This window comes from Protobothrops mucrosquamatus, unplaced genomic scaffold, assembly GCF_001527695.2.
Source record: "Protobothrops mucrosquamatus isolate PMUCROS unplaced genomic scaffold, P.Mucros_1.0 scaffold622, whole genome shotgun sequence".
Taxonomy (NCBI): Eukaryota; Metazoa; Chordata; class Lepidosauria; order Squamata; family Viperidae; genus Protobothrops; species Protobothrops mucrosquamatus.
The window spans coordinates 619974-640783 of record NW_015386918.1 but is presented as its reverse complement, the minus strand read 5'-3'; positions in this window follow the sequence as shown (position 1 = coordinate 640783).

Here is a 20810-nt window from a genome sequence, read left to right as displayed (position 1 = left end):
TTAAATAGTTAATGAAGCAGCTCTGTTTTTCCTGTTCCACATTGCTTTCTGACCTGTCACTTAGTTTGAACTGTGCAGCTGAAAAAAAAAGAACTAAAACTAAAATTTAAAAACAATAAAGGACTAAAAAAGATTAAACACATTCCTCATATGTTTAACTATAAAATCAGATCAAAGTTACATTTACACATATTTTATATTAATACAAACATCCTTTGAAATGTGTATTAAGGTAGAAAGAGAATTTTGTTGCTGTATAAAAGCTCTAAAAAGTGGTTATGAATATAACTTAATTCTTACAAAGAGCATATTACTAAACATAGATGGTTGCATCTGCATTCTTGCATTTGAGCTTCTGAAGCTAGCAAACCCATAAAATAATGCTTTGAAGTAAAAATTGCATTAGCCAAAACATATATTTTCAGGACCACAAATTAGGTTATTACTTAGTACAAGGAAATGGAAATTGGAAATCAGTTAAATGGTTGAGTGGAAATTGAATTTTAATCTCTTAACAGGATTTTTCCCATTACAACGTACTTCCTTCTCAGTAATGACTATTGTTTATTCTGCTGCAATATTTACTAGTATTTGATTTTTTTTTAAAAAAATCCATCTATAAGGACATAGCATGGACTATGTAATATAGTCTGATTAACAGAAGTGTCTCAGACTCTTATTGTTTTTCGACTTCATTTTGCTGAATTCGTATTTCCTTACAACCTCATGTTCGGAATCAAAACTGCTTCCCAAACTTCTCCTCAGTCTTCAGCTTAGCCCAGTCATGCGACTGTATTCTGGTAGATTTGGATTTGAAACCTGAAGAAAGTATTTCAAAACTACCTGAAAAAGAATAGCTTAGTGAAACACCACGAAGCAGCTGGCATATCTCAGATGGTCAATTGCCAGTGAAAATTATAAGAAGTCTTTAGGATAAGAATGAATAAAATGTCATGAGCTCAAAACAGGTTGCTCTAGAGATGTCTCAACTGTGAAACATCCTTAATTCAAGCTCAGAAAGAGTACCGTACAGTTTTCAAACATGATCATGTTCAGAATACTACTGCAATAATAAGAGCAATCCATTTCACACTCAAAACAGCTGCTTGGAACTTGAAGTGGAGCCTTTCAAAATGAATCCAATTTTGAATTCAAAGAGACCTTCCATTGGGCAGTGTCTGCTGACCCTTTTTTCACTGCTGCTTTCTCTGACCAGCTCCAGCTTGATAAATCTCCTGCCTGACCCCTGAAAGTGCTTCTCTGCCTTTTGATGCATTCCATCCAGCCCAAGCCCACAGTCCAATCAAAGCCTGCTCCCCAGCAGACCTAGAGTTCGGCGGCCTATCATTAAGACCAATGACTGGCAATGGAACAGCTCCCCCATTCCCCACTGACTGACCTTTTGCAGCCTCTCCTGAACTTTTTCTAGCATCAGACTTCCTGACCACAAGGAACCCATTTTAGCCACTAAAGGCCACATTATAACATTTTCATGATTTATTTTATGTTTCTGGCTTGGGTCGAGAATATACTATAGAGTACTGTACAACACAGAGAACCATAAACTGACCACAGGAGCTGGATAGAATTTGTTTGGCTAATTTGTGGCTTAAAGTATCATGTTAAAAAGACACAGTGGAAGTAGAATTGCTGGTGTAGAATTATAAAGTTATCTGAAGAAAGTCTTGCTCTCTTGACCCAGACGTGTTCCTGATGGAAATTATAAATGCTAAAGCTAATCTAAGGTTGGAATGAAATTTTATATTAATGGTCAAAGGGAATTTCTTAAAAGGGAACTTCTTCCCAGTGCAAACAACAGCTGCAAAAAAGTAATAGTAATAGTTGTGGGCCATACTGTGGGACAACAGAGCTAAACTTTTCCAGCCAACTACCTTAGGTGAGTGAGAAGGTACAGTGCAGTGGATATGCATAAAATAAAACCAATAAAGTAATCTTGGTGAACTTGAGGAAGCAGCTTTCAGGATTAAGAAATCTCAAAAAAGTTGTCTCCTAACAAAGCACCTTTGGGACAACCATGACCTGGATGACTGAGAATCTCCATAGACATTTAGCTATGCACTTTGGGATGGACACCCTTCAAATGGTGCGGGAGTATGAACGGATTTCCAGAAAACATTACAGACTACAGGAACAGGGCAGAAAACATCCTGCAGCCAAGAATGCTCCACATACATTTGCACTACTCAGGTGACCCTGAAGGCACAGAAAATCTCCAAATGGCCTAAAGATTGTCTAAAAGAATGCAAATGTCCAGCTGTCTGCAAGGAATATAAATCTTTCCATTCCCCACCATCTAATCAGAGCTGAAGAAGCTTCTTGGATGAGAAGTGAAACATTTTCAAAGAAAAACAAGAAAGTCCAGTTGCCTCCTAAAAAAGCACCTTTGGGACAACCATAACCGGATGACTGAGAACCTCCATAGACAAACCTCAAAAAAAAAAAAAGGTTCACTCAGTAGAGGACTGGAGGCAATTGACAAAAACGTTGGTTAAGCTTGGCCTCCCAGTACCTCCAACCATTTAAAGCCAGTAACAGAACAGAGGTTGGTAACCTGCAATTCCTGGTCTAACCTGGAACCCTATTTGTAGTTCCTAAAGAACATCAAATTTATGTCATTAAAATTCAGGAGAGAAATGGCTGATTTCTATTATGCAATTTCTACTTGGCTGTATGGCGATTTTAATGATGGAAATGGGTATTTTGCCTCAAAATGACCTTCCACCCCTATTCCTATCTTTAAACAATCCCAGCACTAAAAATCAGGTGAAAAAAGAACCGAACCTCTCCTTCCAGTGACATGACAAAACATATAATGGGGTTAGTCAGTACACTTCAGCCTTAACTGTTTTACTGTTTTAAAAGTAATAATAATAATAATAATAATAATAATAATAATAATAATAATAATAATAATAATAATAATAATAATAATAATAATAACAACAACAACAACAACAACAGCAGCAGCAATAAAAAAAGTCGTAAGGGATCTTGGAGGTCATCTAGTCCAACCCCCTGTTCAGGCAGGAAACCCTATACCATTTCAGATAAATGGCTGTACAGTCTCTTCTTAAAAACTTCCAGTGTTGGAGCATTCACCACTTCTGGAGGCAGGTTGTTCCACTGGTTAATTGTTCTAACTGTCAGGAAGTTTCTCCTTAGTTTTAGGTTGCTTCTCTGCTTGATTAGTTTCCATCTGTTGCTTCTTGTCCTGCCTTCAGGCGCCTTGGAAAATAGCTTGACTCCCTCTTCTTTGTGGCAACCCCTGAGATATTGGAACACTGCTATTCTGTCCCCCCTTGTCCTTCTCTTCATTAAACTAGACATACCAATTCTAGCAGCCGTTCCTTATATGTTTTAACCTCCAGTCCCATAATCATCTTTGTTGCTCTTCTCTGTACTCTTTCTAGAGTCTCAACATCTTTTTTACATCGTGATGACCAAAACTGGATGCAGTATTCCAAGTGTGGCCTTACCAAGGCATTGTAAAGTGGTATTAATACTTCATGTGATCTTGATTCTATCCCTCTGTTAATGCAGCCTACCACTGTGTTGGCCTTTTTGGCAGCTGCAGCACACTGCTGGCTCATATTTAAGTGATTGTCCACTGGACTCCGAGATCCCTCTCACAGTTACTACTATTGAGCAAGGTACCCCCTATACTATACTTGTATATTTGGTTTTTCTTGCCTAAATGTAGAACCTTACTTTTTTCACCATTGAATTTTATTTTGTTAGATAGTGCCCTGTGTTCAAGTCTGTCCAGATCCTCCTGTATCTTAAGCTTATCTTTTGGAGTTTTGCCAGCTTGGTGTCGTCTGCAAATTTGATGATTTCCCCATCTATCCCCTTGTCCAAATCATTGATGAAGATGTTGAAGAGCACTGGGCCCAGAACAGAGCCCTGGGGTACCCACTACACACTTCCTTCCATGTAGATGCGGTTCCATTGAGGACCACACGCTGAATTAAGCCGGTCAGCCAGCTATGGATCCAAGTTTAGTGATGGAGATTCATGCTTCCTAGTAAAAGAAGCTGATACTCATTCAATCTCAGCATCAGAAGCTGCTGTCTAGAAGGGGTTTTTGTCAAAATAAGTTGACTTCTGTGAAATAAAGCAGTCATCATTCTGACTGAATTGCTGATGTTGGTGTTTACAAAAAGATGCCTGAAAATGGGCAATTAAATCATTTAAGTTCCTAGAGCTAATGCAAAATTATGGTAGGAGAGATGTCTAAAGGGAGCAATAGTTGTGAATAGCAAAAATAGCATTATCTCCTTTCCTCCATTCTTTCAGTTTACATCCACTTTTACATTCCTGATATGTAAAAATAAAGCAAACACATAATGGGTTGGGTTATTTTAATATTTCTAGTGTCAGCAGTCTTTTTGTCAACTTGATTCATAGTGTTAATATTCCCCCCTACCCTGTATATTCTCTCAATGTGCTTTATATTATTTTGCTTTTTAGTATAACTTAATCCAGTTGATTTGACAGAGGGCGTGGCTTCTCACTAAATATTGAAATGTATTTGAACTGCAGTATTTCTACTGTTCACTCTCTCTCTCTGTTTCTCTCTCTCTCTCTCTCTATATATATATATATATGTTTGTGTGTGTGTGCACATGCACACACATCCTTGTATTAGGCACGTACGGTTTTATTTTACAAGTTTGTGGGACCTTTTGTTGAACAGCTATGGATATTCCATTTGGACACTTTGACAAGAAGCTTAAGTTACCTGCACTTCAAGAATTTTTCTAACTTCTTAAACAGATACATGCACTTTTTGCCTTTATGCTGGGTGATACACATCTCAAACTAGGGAAAAAATATATAAAGGACCAGTCTAGAGATTGTAAAGACTTTAGGAAACAGTAAGACAAAATCATTCTCTGCCAACCTTTAATGAAAAAGGATGACTATCTTCTGTGCTATGTTGCTTTGTCACACTATCAGTCTGAACTATAGTCCTCTGCAGATCTAATTATTAAAAGCCGACTGAAAAGTGAAGGCAGAATTGTCACTGTAGCTGGCATTTTTTTTTAAAAAAAAAAGATATTTTCATGAAAGAATGATAAATGTCCTAATTCAAAGCTGCCAATATAGTGTTACAATAGAAGTCATAATTCAGAATTAACTGTCTTGGACAACTTATATATCTTCCATTTTTCAAACTATAATTAGAATGCAGTAACAGATTAATTTCATCTCACATTTGACTCTTATTGCTAAGTGACTTCAGAGAACAAGAATTTCAAGTGTAAACTGCTTTGTTCTTTGTCCAATTTTTGGTGTTCTTCCTTCCTTTACTTTTTGTTACTTAAACATAATTGTTTTATATTACTGAGTTATGAGTTCTTCCTTGTTATGGATTTATAGCTAATAGATTGTCCCACAAAGTACTTTCCTTACGACTCGAATCTACTGCATATCAGTCTTTTTATCTGGCAAATGTACATGGATTTAATCAATGAAGTCCTTCTTCCTTGGCTGACTGAAAAAGGTGGAGGAATTGTGTACCATTTGATTTTCTTTTTAATGAAAGTGAAGGAAAACATTGGAAGCTCAAGAAAAGAAAAAAGTAATTAAAATGTTCTTCCTAGGTTTCAGACTAGTAATCTTCTCTTTACTGGCAAAGTTACAGTCATTTTGCTACACACCATTTCTGTTGCTTTTTGAATTGTAAGTTCATCAATTGAAATCTGGGCTTCATTTTGTAAATTTAAGGTGGCACCTTTGTCTTTCAATCTGGAATTCATTAGCTCAGTAGCTTCAAGGATTTTTTCAAGTATAAGTTTATAGTTACGTTGTGGGTAGTATTCCTCCATTTCTATGGTGTTTACAGATAGTCCTTTAGTGGAGACTATTTTTGATAAAAGTCAGTGAATGTCCACCTCCACTATTCCTAGAAGTTGTTTTCACCACCCAGCTATTTCAAATTCTTATCTTTTATAGATAGTGCCAAGGACAAATCTAGGCAGTAAGCAGGTCTCACAGTCAAAGAAATTCACTTGCTATACCAGGCTTCACCACAAGATGTCCCTGATAGCATGTAAAGTCTCTTTCCAAACTCAATTAGGCTTTTATCCAGTTTAATTTTTTTCCCAACTTAACAAGTAGATAAGGTAATAGTCCCCGTAGAAATGGGAACTTTTTGGGATCCCAAATATCCAAAAAGTGCAGGTCCAGTTATTTAGTTGTTTAGTTTAGTTGTTCTTTTCTTTTCTTTTCAAAGCTTTATTTTCCCAAAGTAGGCAGACGCCGCCATGTTAAAAGGGGGGAAGAAATTTCAAGAGGCTTTTACAGGAAGATAGTTGGAATACAAGAAAGGTAAGGCAAGGTCTCACCCAATTCCTACGCGGTGCTTTCATTGTGCTTGGTGGTGATTTTGGATTTCGGCTGGTACAGCTTAGTGATCGGCCATGTTGATGGACAATCTTTTCTCCGTTGGTCCAAAGGAGCTGCCTCAGATCAAACGGAAGGGCTGCTGCCCTTCTGCGATCTGTCGAGGGTCCTCCTCATGGTCGTCGCCTCTTCAGGTTTCCCAATGAAGAAAACCGGATAGCGGAGAGAGCGCTCCCACTCCGTGTCCGCTGGCGCTGCAATCGCAAACCGGAAGCCCCTCAAATACTGTTGACAATACTATTAAAAACCTGAACAGTGATGGAATATAGAGAAAGCCTGGATCATCACTCCTAAGCTCCACTTATCTAAAATAGGCCTCACTCAGCTTTTTGTTTTACTCAAAAGCTGGGAACAATGAAGCAGACAGAGTTTTAGAAGGCAATTCTCACAATGAAAATTGGTTTAAGATTGAGTGGGCCCCCTTTTCAGGCCATTTAAGATCTTACTCTATGGCAATGGAGGCATCATAGAAATTGTATTGCCTCTGTTGAGTCTGCAAAGAACAGGCTGGCAATAGTTCTTATTCAGACCTATGACTGTTTGCTCAGCAATTGTTCAAAGTTATGGTGGTACTGAATGAATGACCAGCCCTTGGAGTTCTAGCTGTCCCAGTACTCCTATAAACATATGATCACAAAATCTGTGATCATACATACTTACATCAGTTGTAATACCTCACTATCATCTGATTACCATTTACAACCTTCCCTGCCAGCTTTCCCAAAAAGTCAATGGAGAAAAAGGCAGGGGAGATTGGAAGTTGCTGAGCTAAGTCTCCCCCATCCCTTCTTCACTTCGAACATTTTTCCTGAAAAAGTGATCATTAAGTGTGGACTACCTGTACATGGAAAATGTCTCCAATTGGATGGCCTCCAAGCCTGTGAAATGGCTCTTGGCCTTCATTCTTTCAGTATAGGAAGTTGGTAAAAACACATCTCTTTCACTAAGTCCTCTTCAATGTCACTCATATATCAATCACCTCAGGATAAGACTATTGTATTATCTACATTAAAAACACTTGGAAACTATAGCAGATCTAGAATACACAGTTGGTGTTGGGCAAGTCTTGCTGGGCTTGTGTGTCAGCCTTAGGTAGATTAGACAGGAAGCACAACTAGATGAGCTAATTATACTTTACCTTAAGATCACATTAGCAAATCTTACAAGTCTGAAGGTACTTCTCTTTCAAGTACCCTTTACAGCCCCCAAATTAGGAAGGTCTCTTGCCCTTGCCCAAATTTCTGCTGTGTGCTTAGCAGCCTTTTATCTGACTATTCCCTTAGTTGTGTTGTTGCTCTGTCAAAGTCATTCCCACATACCATGACATTGTGTAACACTCTTGCTGCAGGAGTTGCATGATTGCCAGTTAACTTTGAAGTACAATTCAGGGTGCTGATTATTATCTATAAAGCGCTGCATGGCATATGGCCTACTTCTTTGAAAGATCACCTGTCCCTGCAGTGTCTGTTGATTAATTCCAACTGGGCTGGCTTGCTGTGAGTCCCTTCAATTAAGCAATATCATGTAGTGGAATCTGAGAGGTAGGCATCTGAAGATTTGTATGGATTTCCAGCTTGTGTATCTTCAAACAAGATTTAAAAACCACTTTTCCCCCACAGATCTTGGGTTAGATGGATCGATTGAGTCTGTCCAATTGTGAGGATACAGATAGGATAGGACCCTGAATGGATGCTATTTTTAATGCTGACTGCACAGAGTCAGGGCAGGAATTGGGCAACCACAAATTTAATTTATAATAAGTAAATATTGTTACGTTATTCATTTTAATGTTTGATTATAATTAAATTAACATTGCTTGTTTATTGTTTATGTTTTTTTTAGTATTGTAAGCTACTGTGGTAGTTAAATTGATGGAAATGATCTCAGTGGGATAAAAGTGGCATAATAATTCAACATAAAAATAAATAAATCAGGTCATTTTGGTCTGTTTTTTTTAAAGGAATCTAATTTAGGAGAGTTCTTATCAGGATAAGTGGAGAAAACAAAGAAATTGCCCTAAGGAGCTTGGTAAAAAGATAGGTAAATAAATAGTTACACAATAACTATTTCAGTGGAAAATAGTTTTGAGTATGAATACATTGAGTATGTTTTCTATACCCAAGGCACTAGCTTTTTGGTATTTTCTTCTACTCTGCTGTTCTGCTGTTGTTTTATTATTATTGCTTTTAAAATAGTTTTAGTTTAAATATTAATGACTAATACCATGTTTCCCTGAAAATAAGACCTATCCCGAAAATAAGCCTTAGCTTGGAATTTATACGTGCACCTAATATAAACCCTAGTTTGGGGGCGAGGCACACACGTAAAAATCAAGCTAGGGCAGGGGTGGGAGAGTGGAGCTACCTCATGCGCCCCACATCCGCTTACTTTAGGACAGCTGTAGCCAGGCCTCCCCTGCCCCGACACCTGTTGTACCACTGCTTGAGTTCTTCTGCAGCCGCATGCCACTTGGCGCATCGTGCCGCTGCCACCGCTCGCAGCACAAGGCCATGCAACTCGTCGTGCTGATCACACTGCTGCCACCGCTCGAAGCACCAGCATGATGAGCCAAGCAGCGTCCTGCTGTGAGCGGCAGCAGTGGCACAATTGGCGCGATGAGCCACATGGCCTCTTGCTGCGAGCAACAGCAGCGGCATGATCAGCATGACAAGCCACATAGTGTTGTGCTGCGAGCGGTGGCAGCGGCACAATCAGTGTGACGAGTCACGCAGCCTGATGTGAGCGGCAGTAGCGGCACAATGCGCCACATGGCATGTGGCCACAAGGAGGTGCAGAAGAACTTAGGTAGTGGTATGACAGGTGTCGGGGCATGGGAGGCCTGGCTGCGGTGGTCCTAAGGTAAGCGGGTAAGACATCCCCTGAAAATAAGACCGGGTGCCTCTTTTGGAGGCAAAAAATATATAAGACCAGGTCTTATTTTTTGAGAAACACAGTAGATCTTAAATGAGCACATAAATAAGCATCGGCATGCTTTCTTGAACCATTTGTAAGGGTTACTAAAATAATTAGATGTTCTGAATACTCATAACTGTTACATAAATGTGAAACAGTTTATTTTTCTAGGTCCTCGAGGTGAAAAAGATTCTAATTCCTAGAGAAATGCATATATGGCTAGATAAGGCAAGGCATTTATATTTTGAGTAATGAAAGCAAGTACTGAGCCTTTCTTGTTCCTTTCCTAACTGAAGATTTTTGCTAAAAAGAACAGATGAGTGAATAATTTTTAGTTATTATCATTTTTTTAAAACAAAAATCTCACTATATGCTCTCAGCTGCCAAAGGTGCCTCTCCAGCAAGACTTGGCCCACTTGCATTAAAAATTAGAAAATGATTTCTAACAGAGAAATAACAGCATGAAGGCACCAATACTCTGGAGCTGTATCTTTTCAGACTTAAGATACAATATGGATTAACTCCAGGCATCTTCTTGAATTACTGATGAAATTAAATAAGTTAATTTAGGCGTAGCCAATACCAGATTAATGCAATGGTCCAGCAAGGATGTCTCTGTTTTGAAGAGGGAAAAATAATATCCAGCTATTTAATGATTTCTTACAATTGGTTCATGTAATTCAGGACTGTCTACACAGACTGTCATTAATGCTCCAAATATCCCCAGAGTGGCCAGTGCTAATATATCTGGGACCTTCTCCATCTAAAGCTGAGTGTCTGTCATCCTTTCCGTTCAGTTTGGAAATGCTGATGAACAGTTTTGCAGGGGCCAGTGGTAAGTGCAGGAAGTACCTTGTATGCTGAAAATGGGGAGAAATGTTACTTATTAATATTATTTATTTATTGGTAATGTTTGAATCGTGCACTTCAAAATCAGGATTTCTCCGGATAGTGTACTGTACATTGGTTGTATATTGTATATCTGGTGAGAGTTTACAGCTCATTTATTTTGCACACTGTTGACCAGTCACGTTTTTCATCAAATTTTGTATTATTTGAATTTTAAACTGTATAAATACTCTTGCAACTGCAGATTTTGCCATATGTCTGCAAGCAGTCCTTGACTTACAACCATTCATTCAGTAACCATTCAAAATTACAATAGTGTGGGGAAAAAACAGACTTATGACCCAGGACTGAAGTTACATTTGTTGTGGTGCTCCTGGTGGTCAGATAATTATGATCTGGGCACTTGGTGACCATTCATAATTACAACGTGTTTTCCAAGCGCCCCATGATCATGAGTTTGTCATGTGGAATCTTAAAATGTCACATGTCCCTTTAAAGCATAGGAATAGATCAGCGTCACTGAGATTTGATTTGGAAGAGAAGGAATCTTCCATAAGCATAGCCAAACTGAAACTGCTGCTCTTAATGAACTTAAATGATTCTTTTTGCTGGGACCCTAAAGGATAAACATTCTCAGCATGAGGTAAAGAGCTTCACTTATCCCAACTCTTTCCTTTCTTGTGAGTTATGCATGTTACGGAATGCTTCAACGTGCCTTTGAGAAGTGGCCATGCACAGCTCAGTAGAAACAGCATTAGCAACATATAAATACATCCTTCAGAATTCTTCTAACTTAGCAGTCCAACTGTGCATAGTAAACATATATTAAAATCGTGCTGCCCCACACCCAATTTCCTCTCAGGAACTCTCTTCAACAACAAAAAAGATCCAGAAACAAATTATTTTTCTGGCTTTAATGAACACATCCCACAATAACTGCAATTGTTATCACAACAAACGTGATGAAATTAGTGACTGTGTCTGGAGTCTTGTAAAGACTTCTACTTTCTGGCAGAGCCCCCACTGGGACTATTTACAGCTCCTAGTGTTACAAGGCACAGACATCTAATTATGCACATTTGAATTGATTTCTATTACTTTGCTCTTGATTTACTCTTAATATTCTCTCCCTCCTTCCCTTTTGTTTTATTTTTAATTATTTAATGTTGAAAATGAAACATGACCAGGCCCAGCAAATACGTGTTGAGATGCTAGCCAAAGGAAAGGGATAGATAAAATGCGATATTCTGGGATCTGTTGTGTCATCTAAAGAATATTTACTAGATGAGTCCCCAGCGATATATTATATTAAGGCTGTGTGAATCATTTTGAGGAAAGCTCAGGAAAGGAAAGCTAGAAGACTGGAATTGCTGCATTGGAAACTGCTGCACTGAGCCTTTGACCAGATTGCCAATGAATGAGTGCTATACTGTTTATCTTAATTATTCCTTGGATCACAAGATGTTGTTTTCTGATATCAGACATTGATTCTCTCTTAAGTCTTACCTACATTAACTATCAGCAGGTGTCTGGAGGTGTCAGGCAAGTATTTTTCCATAACTATTTGAGAATGCTAGAAACAATCTGGAATATTCTATAGAATATCCTTCCATGATTGAGTAATTGTCCCTCTTCCACAAAATCTCTGTTCAGTATCAAGATGAATATCCCTACAGGAACCTATTATGATAAAATGGTTCTGGATTCCATGAAGAAGTTTATCAAGTAATAACTTGAAAATATCCCATGGGAATAAATTGATGCTTCTGTAAAATTGTTGTTTACAACTTATGTAAAAGATTCTAATTAAACTAGAGACTTTCTGTACCAAAGGAGTACACAACTGAGACTCTAGGCCAGGGGTGTCAAACTCGCAATGTCACGCAACATGTCGCAACATATCGTGACTTTTTTTCCATTGCCGGCAATGGGGTGGGCGCGGTTTCTGCATGACGCATCTGGCTTGTGGGCCGGCAGTTTGATACCCCTGCTCTAGTCCTAGGGCCATGTATCATACCCCAAAGCCTTGATATTACCCCAGAACATTTCGAAAAGTTGCCATCAAACTGTAAATCAAAGTTTTGAGCATGACAAAAGGGAAAAGTCATGGTATCCTTGAGGAATAATAAGATTAAACTGTTTTTAATAAAAATTGTATTGAATCAAATAATGTTTATCCTGGTCTAATCTACATTTTTGGACTATGGTCCCCAGTATACAACTCAAAGACCAAAGGCTTTGTACCCATGAATTATTTGATTGGGTTATGTAATTATAAATTAGTTAAATTTATATTAGTATATATTATATACTATATATTATATTAGTACAAACAACTAAACAAAACATAATAATATCTATTCATCTTTCCCAAGTGTCTAAATTAAATTTCAATACCATTGCACATCCCTTTATTTTAATGACTATTTTCATCTCTTATTAGTATAGCTTAAAATTGCCATTCTGTCACTAACTGTATTGTGAAGCGAAGAACAAATGAATCTCTTTAACCCAAAACTGTCAGTGGTGCAAAAGGGTGGAACAGCTGGAAGGAAGAAAAGGCAGGATCTGTTAAAGGGGAAGGAGATCTACCTCCTGGGAGCAATTCTAGAAGAAATAAACATCAAAATGAATGACTTAACAAGGCACTGCAACCTCATTTGTTGGCAAATTGGATAATCTTACCACACAACTAAATATTTTTCAGAGTGATCTGATACTGTTGACTTGAAGCTATTAAAACAACATGGTCTTAACAGCATATGGGAAAAAGGTTAAGCAATCATATTAGCTGTAAAAGCCATTCATGAAACTTTATGAAAAAGTCATTTTGAGCATGAAAATCCTTGTCTGTAAGACCTTTGGCATTTGTATCTTGAGAAAGTTAGGAGTAAGTGGTGTTGGCTGAAGTAACTGTACTTGGTGTTAAATATCCATCAGACTCCTGACTGAGCCAATATGGTGTATTAGTAAAGGCACCAGGCTAGAAAGCTTGAGACTGTGAATTCTAGTTTTTCCTTATGCATGAAAGCTGGCTGGGTGTCTTTGAGCCAGTCACTCTCTCTCAGCCCAGCCCACCTTGCAGGGCTGTTGTTGTGGGGAAAATAGGAGGAGGAAGGAATATTAGACATGCCTTAAATTATTTATAAAAATAATAATGGCAGGATATGAATAAAATAAATCATCACTATCACAAACCAAATTGAACCCTTATAGAAATCAGAATTCTCAATTTGAGTTGTTCCCTTGTAGTCCTACTCTTGCTAACAATATTACCCCAAGAATATACAGTGTCCAGATGTACAAATATCTACTGGAGGAAAATATTTGCAGATACAATTACAGTACGCACATGTGGCTTCTATGTAGGGCAGGCATGTCAAATTGCCGGTCCACGGGCTGGATGCATCACGCTGAAACCGTGCCCACCCTATTGCCAGCAATGGGGGAAAAGTCACAATACGTCACGCGGCGTCATGTGACGTTGCGAGTTTGACATGCCTGATGTAGGAGATCTTATAGTGCAGATTCTAAATAAAGATAAAGTTGCATATAGAATTTCTAGGTATAAGTAAGTTCTTATCATATATCTACTGACTTTTTAAAAAGTCACTCTAAAAATATTTAGATGCCATTGATTATTCAGACAGTACACTATACAGAAGCTATTAAAAAAGTTCTGTGCACTGGCACCAGCTTTCAATCAATATGTCAATTGTTTTCACAGCAGAAAATATTTTTATGCCACACATAGTGACATTTGCTATGGCTGTCACAGAGACTCTTTTCCCCTTACATGCTGGTTTTGATTCATAAAGTCTGACACAGCTTATGAGATTATTATCTGAATAGACCTCTTTTCTGTGTGTAATGTAGTGTGTACTGAGATCATAACCAGAGTCTCTTTTCCAATTCTCTTCTCCATCTGAAACTTAGATGGGAGCTACCCAATGGAAGAGCTTTTCAGAGCTTTATGAAACCTAGCCTAGCACTTATTTTTAGGACAAACCCATGTTATTCCCTTGGGTCTTCATAACTCATCTTAAATATTATTTTTACTTTGTAATGTTAATATGTTCTCTTCTAAAATACCTTATATTTTAACCCTGTTAGCAGATTTTCAACCTAATGCCTCCAAACTTTCTTAACCACTTTACAATGCCTTGGTAAGGCCACACTTGGAATACTGCATCCAGTTTTGGTCACCACGATGTAAAAAAGATGCTGAGACTCTAGAAAGAGTACAGAGAAGAGCAACAAAGATGATTGGGGGACTGGAGGCTAAAACATATAAGGAACGGTTGCTGGAATTGGGTATGTCTAGTTTAACGAAGAGAAGGACGAGGGGGGACATGATAGCAGTGTTCCAATATCTCAAGGGCTGCCACAAAGAAGAGGGAGTCAAGCTATTCTCCAAAACGCCTGAAGGCAGGACAAGAAGCAATGGATGGAAACTGATCAAGGAGAGAAGCAACTTAGAACTAAGGAGAAACTTCCTGACAGTTAGAATAATTAACCAATGGAACAAACTGCCTCCAGAAGTGGTGAATGCTCCAACACTGAAAGTTTTTAAGAAGAGACTGGACAGCCATTTTGTATTTTGTAAAAATGAGTCCCATAAAAATTAATGCCTAGAGGCAGTTTTGCTCATAAGTAATGATTATAGTTCAAGAATTGTACATTTGATTAAGGATCTTTTTATACAGTTTTGTACAGTTCTTCTGTATAGTTATTTCTCCTTTATATCATATATCTTTTCTTCATTATATCTTTGCCTTCTTCATCTTTTACAGTATTATGCTCACTTTGCATAAAAATGTTCTTTTGGAATTAAATACATTTCTTATCCTTCCAATTCAGTTGTTAACATCAACTGCTTAGTTAGAAATAATTCTTTGTCTCTTCATGATCTTCTCTGGAACTTAAAGTTTAGTTGGGCATATTTTCCTTTGCCACTATTGTCATTTTCTTTCTGCCTTTCTTTACTAATTTTCAATGTGTCTGTCAATAACCATTTTGTCTTTTTTTGGTTTTTGAATTTCAGGATGTTTTTGTTCTGTAATAATATCACAAATTTTAAAGTCCTCCAGGAACTTTGTTTGTCAAATTTAATTTTTAATGCATAATCACATAGAATATTGCTGAGATTGTATCCTGTTGGTCTGATGATTTTATTCATTTTCTTTAATTGAAATTCTAATTTTGTAAAAGGAATTTATCTCAGCCACAGTCAGCATTAGATCTTGTTTTTGCTGACAATAAAGCTTCTTCATCATTGCTTCTAGAGTATGTAGGCAATTTGATTTCATTCTTGTCCCTCTGGTGATGTCTATGTCATATTTTACAATGTTAAGGAATTGCATTTGTTTGGCAGAGCTCTATTAGTCTGTCTCATCTTTCTTAATACACAAGGGCCAATCTTTCCCATTATTCCAGATGCTGTTTTACTTCAATGTCAGCATTCCAGTTTCCTATAATTCATATAATATCTTTTTTGGGAATTGGTGTCAATCAGGTGTTTCAAGTTAGCATAGATCTGTTCAGCTTGAAGTTTCTCTGCAGTTACTGTATGCAGAGCACAGAAACAGGTCAACAAAATCTTGACTGGCTCGCATTGGACCCAAATGGAAATTATCCCATCATTTTTGGGTTACACATTTTTTCTGATTTTCTTGTCTACAATAGAAATAATATTCTTTTGATGTGAAATAACAAAAACCAGTCCATTTTAATTTACTGATTCTCACATGACAATATTCAATCTTTGTCACCTTGTCCTACCTAATTATTTTCCTCTGAAAAAATATTTATTTATAATTTAATATTGATAATTGCATAATTTAACACTAACCCTATTAATGAAATAATTACTAAATTATTTAATTAACTGTTATTATTGCACAACTTTTAATAGACTGACAAGTTCAAGTTTAAAATAACAGCCAGGATTCCTAGACACTACAGAATGAAATAATTCAAAATATTTTTTTACATTTTTATATTAGAATTCCAATTTTAAGAGTTTATGTGCAAGAACTCATAATCAAATATCAGACACTAATGCACTACTGATGCAAAAGTATGTTGAGATATCCAGAAATTGGTATTCTATAGGCTAAAATTTAAGAATACAACCTATAATTAAAAATGATTATACATCTACAAAATGAATATATCCCCAAAATTTAAACAGACTGAAATTTGATGCAGTTGTATAACCAATATGCTTTTTACTCATTGTCTTGTATCACTAGCAAGAGGAAATCAGATGTGTACCAATAAACTGAAAAGTTTTCTAATAATGTAAATATCTATACAGAGGGAAAGAAAGTGCTTTGTTTGGATAATATGAAAAAGGACACCACTGCCACCACCATCTTGGTGTTTCAGAAGTCTGCACTGAGATGCTTCACTTTCTATCAGAAGTATTCATTTTCAAGTACTTACTAAATTCTTGTTCAAACATTAGTCCTTGACAACGCAACGCAGATTTAGAATTTTATTTTTCAGAAGAGAAAAGGATAAATGGAAGGCTGCTTGTGTTTAGCATTTCCAGCATGGCAAGAAATTATATTTTTCTTCACACTTCAAGAAGATCAGATTAGTGCATTCCAGGTCTTGGCTATGAAAAGTCTCAGAGCTAAAGAAAATTAAAATAAAGGTCACTGAATCTGGCTTTATTCATTTCTTTCACTCACATATCTTGGCCCTATGTTTGCTTCTTTTTGTTGTAATTCCCTCTTATTTGTGTCTAGCATATTTAATATAATCATTTTTCACTTATGCTTTCTTATTCACCTAGTGTGGTTTTCTCAGGCTGAAATTGTTTTTTTTTAAAAAAATCACAAGTCACTTCTGTATGTGTATTTTGAACTGGTTGGGTAATAGCCACATCTTTCACCTCACAAGAATGACAGAAAACATGTGAGCACTGAGGGTTTTTTTTTAAAAAAAACTTTCCATTATAAGCAAGAATAGATAACATGACAAATAAGAGGAAGAGGGAAGAAATATGGTCTCCTTTTCAAATATTTTAGTGTGATGTGGAAATATTACATATTCCTATATTTTTGTGTCATTTTGATAGGGGATAGCCAACTTTTTTCTCCAGAAAGTGCTCTGAATACTAGAAACATATCTATTACACATCAGGATGTTGGTAAAATATCAGAGCTGTTACTAAACCTTTAAGTATGTGTTGTTTGAAGTATTGCATGTAATATTCAATAAACAACAATGTGTTAAAGAAGGAAAATAATCTATATTGTTTATACTGTTAGTCTTGGGATATTGCAGTTTTAAGCATGTTTAACAAGCAATATTGGCTTGGTTCACCCTTAACATTAACCATAAACCATGATTTTAAAATACAGTGACTTGGTTGATACATTATACTAAGTCAAACCCAACAACACACTTTCTGGCTTAACAGGATATATGAATTCAGTGAGGTTTTCATTCATTTTTGATCTGGAGCTATTAAACTAAGCCAGGAATACTTGGCCTTTTATAGAGCTGTTCAGTGGTGGTATTCAAATATGTGAAGAACTGGTTCTCTGTGTGGATGCTGCTTCCAGAAGTCCATTCTGGGCCTGGGCAACAAAAAATTAGCTACCGGTTCTGCCGAAGTGGTGCGAACTGGCTGAATCCCACCACTGGAGCTGTTGCCTGTATTGAGCCACTAGAACTTCAGTATTTTCCTATAAATGAAGTGTTCCAAGATCTGGGCTGGAAGTCCTTTTGAGAAAGGGTAGAAAGTAACTTAAGCAGTTACTTTGTCTGAGAATCTAGAACTCCTTGAAATTTCTGTATTTTTTCTTTGGCTGTGTCTTCTGCATTGTTCCCTTCATTCTTAATCCCATCTTTTACTTCATCTAACTTAAATCTTGTCATATCCACCTTTTTGCTTAACAATACTGGTGCTTGCCTGTGGCTCAACTTCAACATGTTTAAAATAACATGTCTTCCAAGATCACTTAGATCATCCGCCAATAGTGTTTCCTCAGCAACCAAACTAGTCTCTGAGATAACTGGTGGTCATTGCAGTATAGTTCTGCGCAGTGGTGGGATTCAAATATGTGAACAACTGGTTCTCTGTGTGGATGCTGCTTTTGGAAGTCAATTCTGGACCTGGGCAAAATTAGCTACTGGTTCTGCCAAACAGATGCGAAATGGCTGAATCCCACCACTGGTTCTGTGTCAGCTTAATGCCCTGAGCTTGGGAAAATGTATTCATCTCTAAAATCTCTAAAATTAAGATGTCTCCAAAAGCAGAAGCCTTTTAAGTACTGAGTGTACATAGCCTTTCTGCAGATCTGCCTCTGAATTCACTAACAACACTTATTTTACTACCTGCCTACTTAGTGCTAGCTGTATCTCATCTCCCACTCATGATTTCAACTAATATCTTCCTATGTTTGTGTTCTCTAAGAGAACTATCTTTCTTCTATAAGCTGGTGTGAGCATTTCACAGTGTTTCTGCTTCTTTTTAGCTCATATGACCACCTTAACCTTGATCATTATTGATAAATTGGAGATATATCTATATCTGAGGAGGGAAAACAGTTGTTCTATGGCCAATTCATGCTTTTAGAATGTTCACCCACCTACAGTACCAACTGAATCAATGAATTTAGTTAGCCAACTACAAATGCAAGGAGATCAGGATTGTGTTTTGCCCAATGTGTACAATATTACCACAATCGTAATATTTGTGGTAATATGAAGCTCTAATCACTAAAGGAAGAGCTTTAATTTACCTTTGGGCCAACTAATTAATAACCTATGAAACAAAACGATGAAAGCAAATGGGACTCTCAAAGGACAATACTTGATTTGCTCAGATCAGGTCTTTTTTAGAGTGAACACAAAAATTTTCATTAAGATATTTGTTATTTGATATTGCTAAGGACCGATAGCCAACCTTACTAAAATATGTAATTCGCATTATACAAAACTTTGTAGAAATGTGGCTAGTTTGTAGTACAAACTAAGGGCACCATGCAGCTAGTCAGTCTTTGCTATGTCGACAGATTTTATTTTTCCTGGAAAATAGAATTTCAGAAGCAATGATGGAAAAAGATAAGAAGGATACAAAAGATCTAAATCGTTATCTGGATTCTCAAAAAAATATCTTGGTAATATAGAGGGGAATTGGTCAATGAAAGTCTCATCTGGTAATATTCTAGGACTGCAGACATAACGATTCAGATTAATGGAAGGACAGGAATGCAAGAGATTTTCTAGAATTACCATGCAAAGAAGGGCATTTTCTAGCATTTACATGGGACATTTCCAGCCCTGTTAGGATTGGGAGCATCCTGGCTGAAGAATCCTAAAATCTACCTACTGTTATGACTTCAAATTTCATGAGGAAGTCAAAAATGATAGAGACTCTCTTTATTTTGAACTCAACTCTCTTTATTTTGAATCATCTCTGTGAGAAACTCTGAAGAGTTTCTGAGGAGCTCAAAGGCGCCTAGTGTAGAGCTTAGAAGTCTCAAACATAACACAATGAAAAATAGGTTCTCCTTCAAATGCAACAGCCACATCATTGGAACTTATGTGCCTATAGGCTATCAATCAAACTCTCTACTAGTGAAAGAAGGTAGATTGATACATTCCATTTCTGCAGAGAAGACAAGTTGCTTCTAGCTTCAGTTAACACTACCTGACCATCTTTTTTGTTTGTTGGCAAGAATTCTATGCTTATGAGCATCTACAGGGTGGGAGGGGGCTAATGAGGAAATAAGCATTGCAATATTGAGCTGTAAGATTCTCTTGCAATCATAATATTGCACCAAGTTAATCCAAAAGGAGCAGAGCTTGTGCTGCAATGATAGTTTTTTTATCCTGATATAAACACCAAATGTTATGATTGCCTCTGTCAATGAGGTATGATTTTCCCCCATTTTTAACGTAAAAATTTCTATAGATGTGGAAAGCTACAGATATAAATATGATATAGATATAAAGAGATATACACATGCAAATGTCTTTCCAATAATTTTGAAGTCACAATTTTTATTATTATTCTGAGCTAGTTTTCAGCTGGAGATCTGGCCATTACAAGCTGAACATTTCTATTATCAGTTCTTCAATTGTTTAATCGTATCTTTGCATCTTCATAGGTTTTCTTTGTTTCTTTGGCGGGGGAGAGTTCTGTTTTGAAAACAGAGGTGTTTTTTTAATATCTGAATTTTAATAAAGTCATATGTCCCCTATGGATAGACTAGCACAATTGCATCAGTAGAGCTAATATGATCAGATATGATCATCGTAGATTGACTAATATAATATTCATATTTAGACCTTGTGCTGTTTTTTGCCGTTTAACTTTACAATTAGCTACAAATGGTTGATACACACATCACACTAAAGCATTAATTAGAGTTTATAAACTCTGCATGGCTAGAGTCACACCAGTCGGGTTTCAGGCCGGGGCACAGCACGGAAACGGCATTGGTCGCGTTGGTCAATGATCTCTGGAGGGCCCGGGACAGAGGGTACTCCTCTGTCCTTGTTCTTTTGGACCTCTCAGCGGCTTTTGATACCGTAGACCACGGTATCATGCTGCGGCGTCTCGGTGAGTTGGGAGTCGGAGGCACCGTTATGCGGTG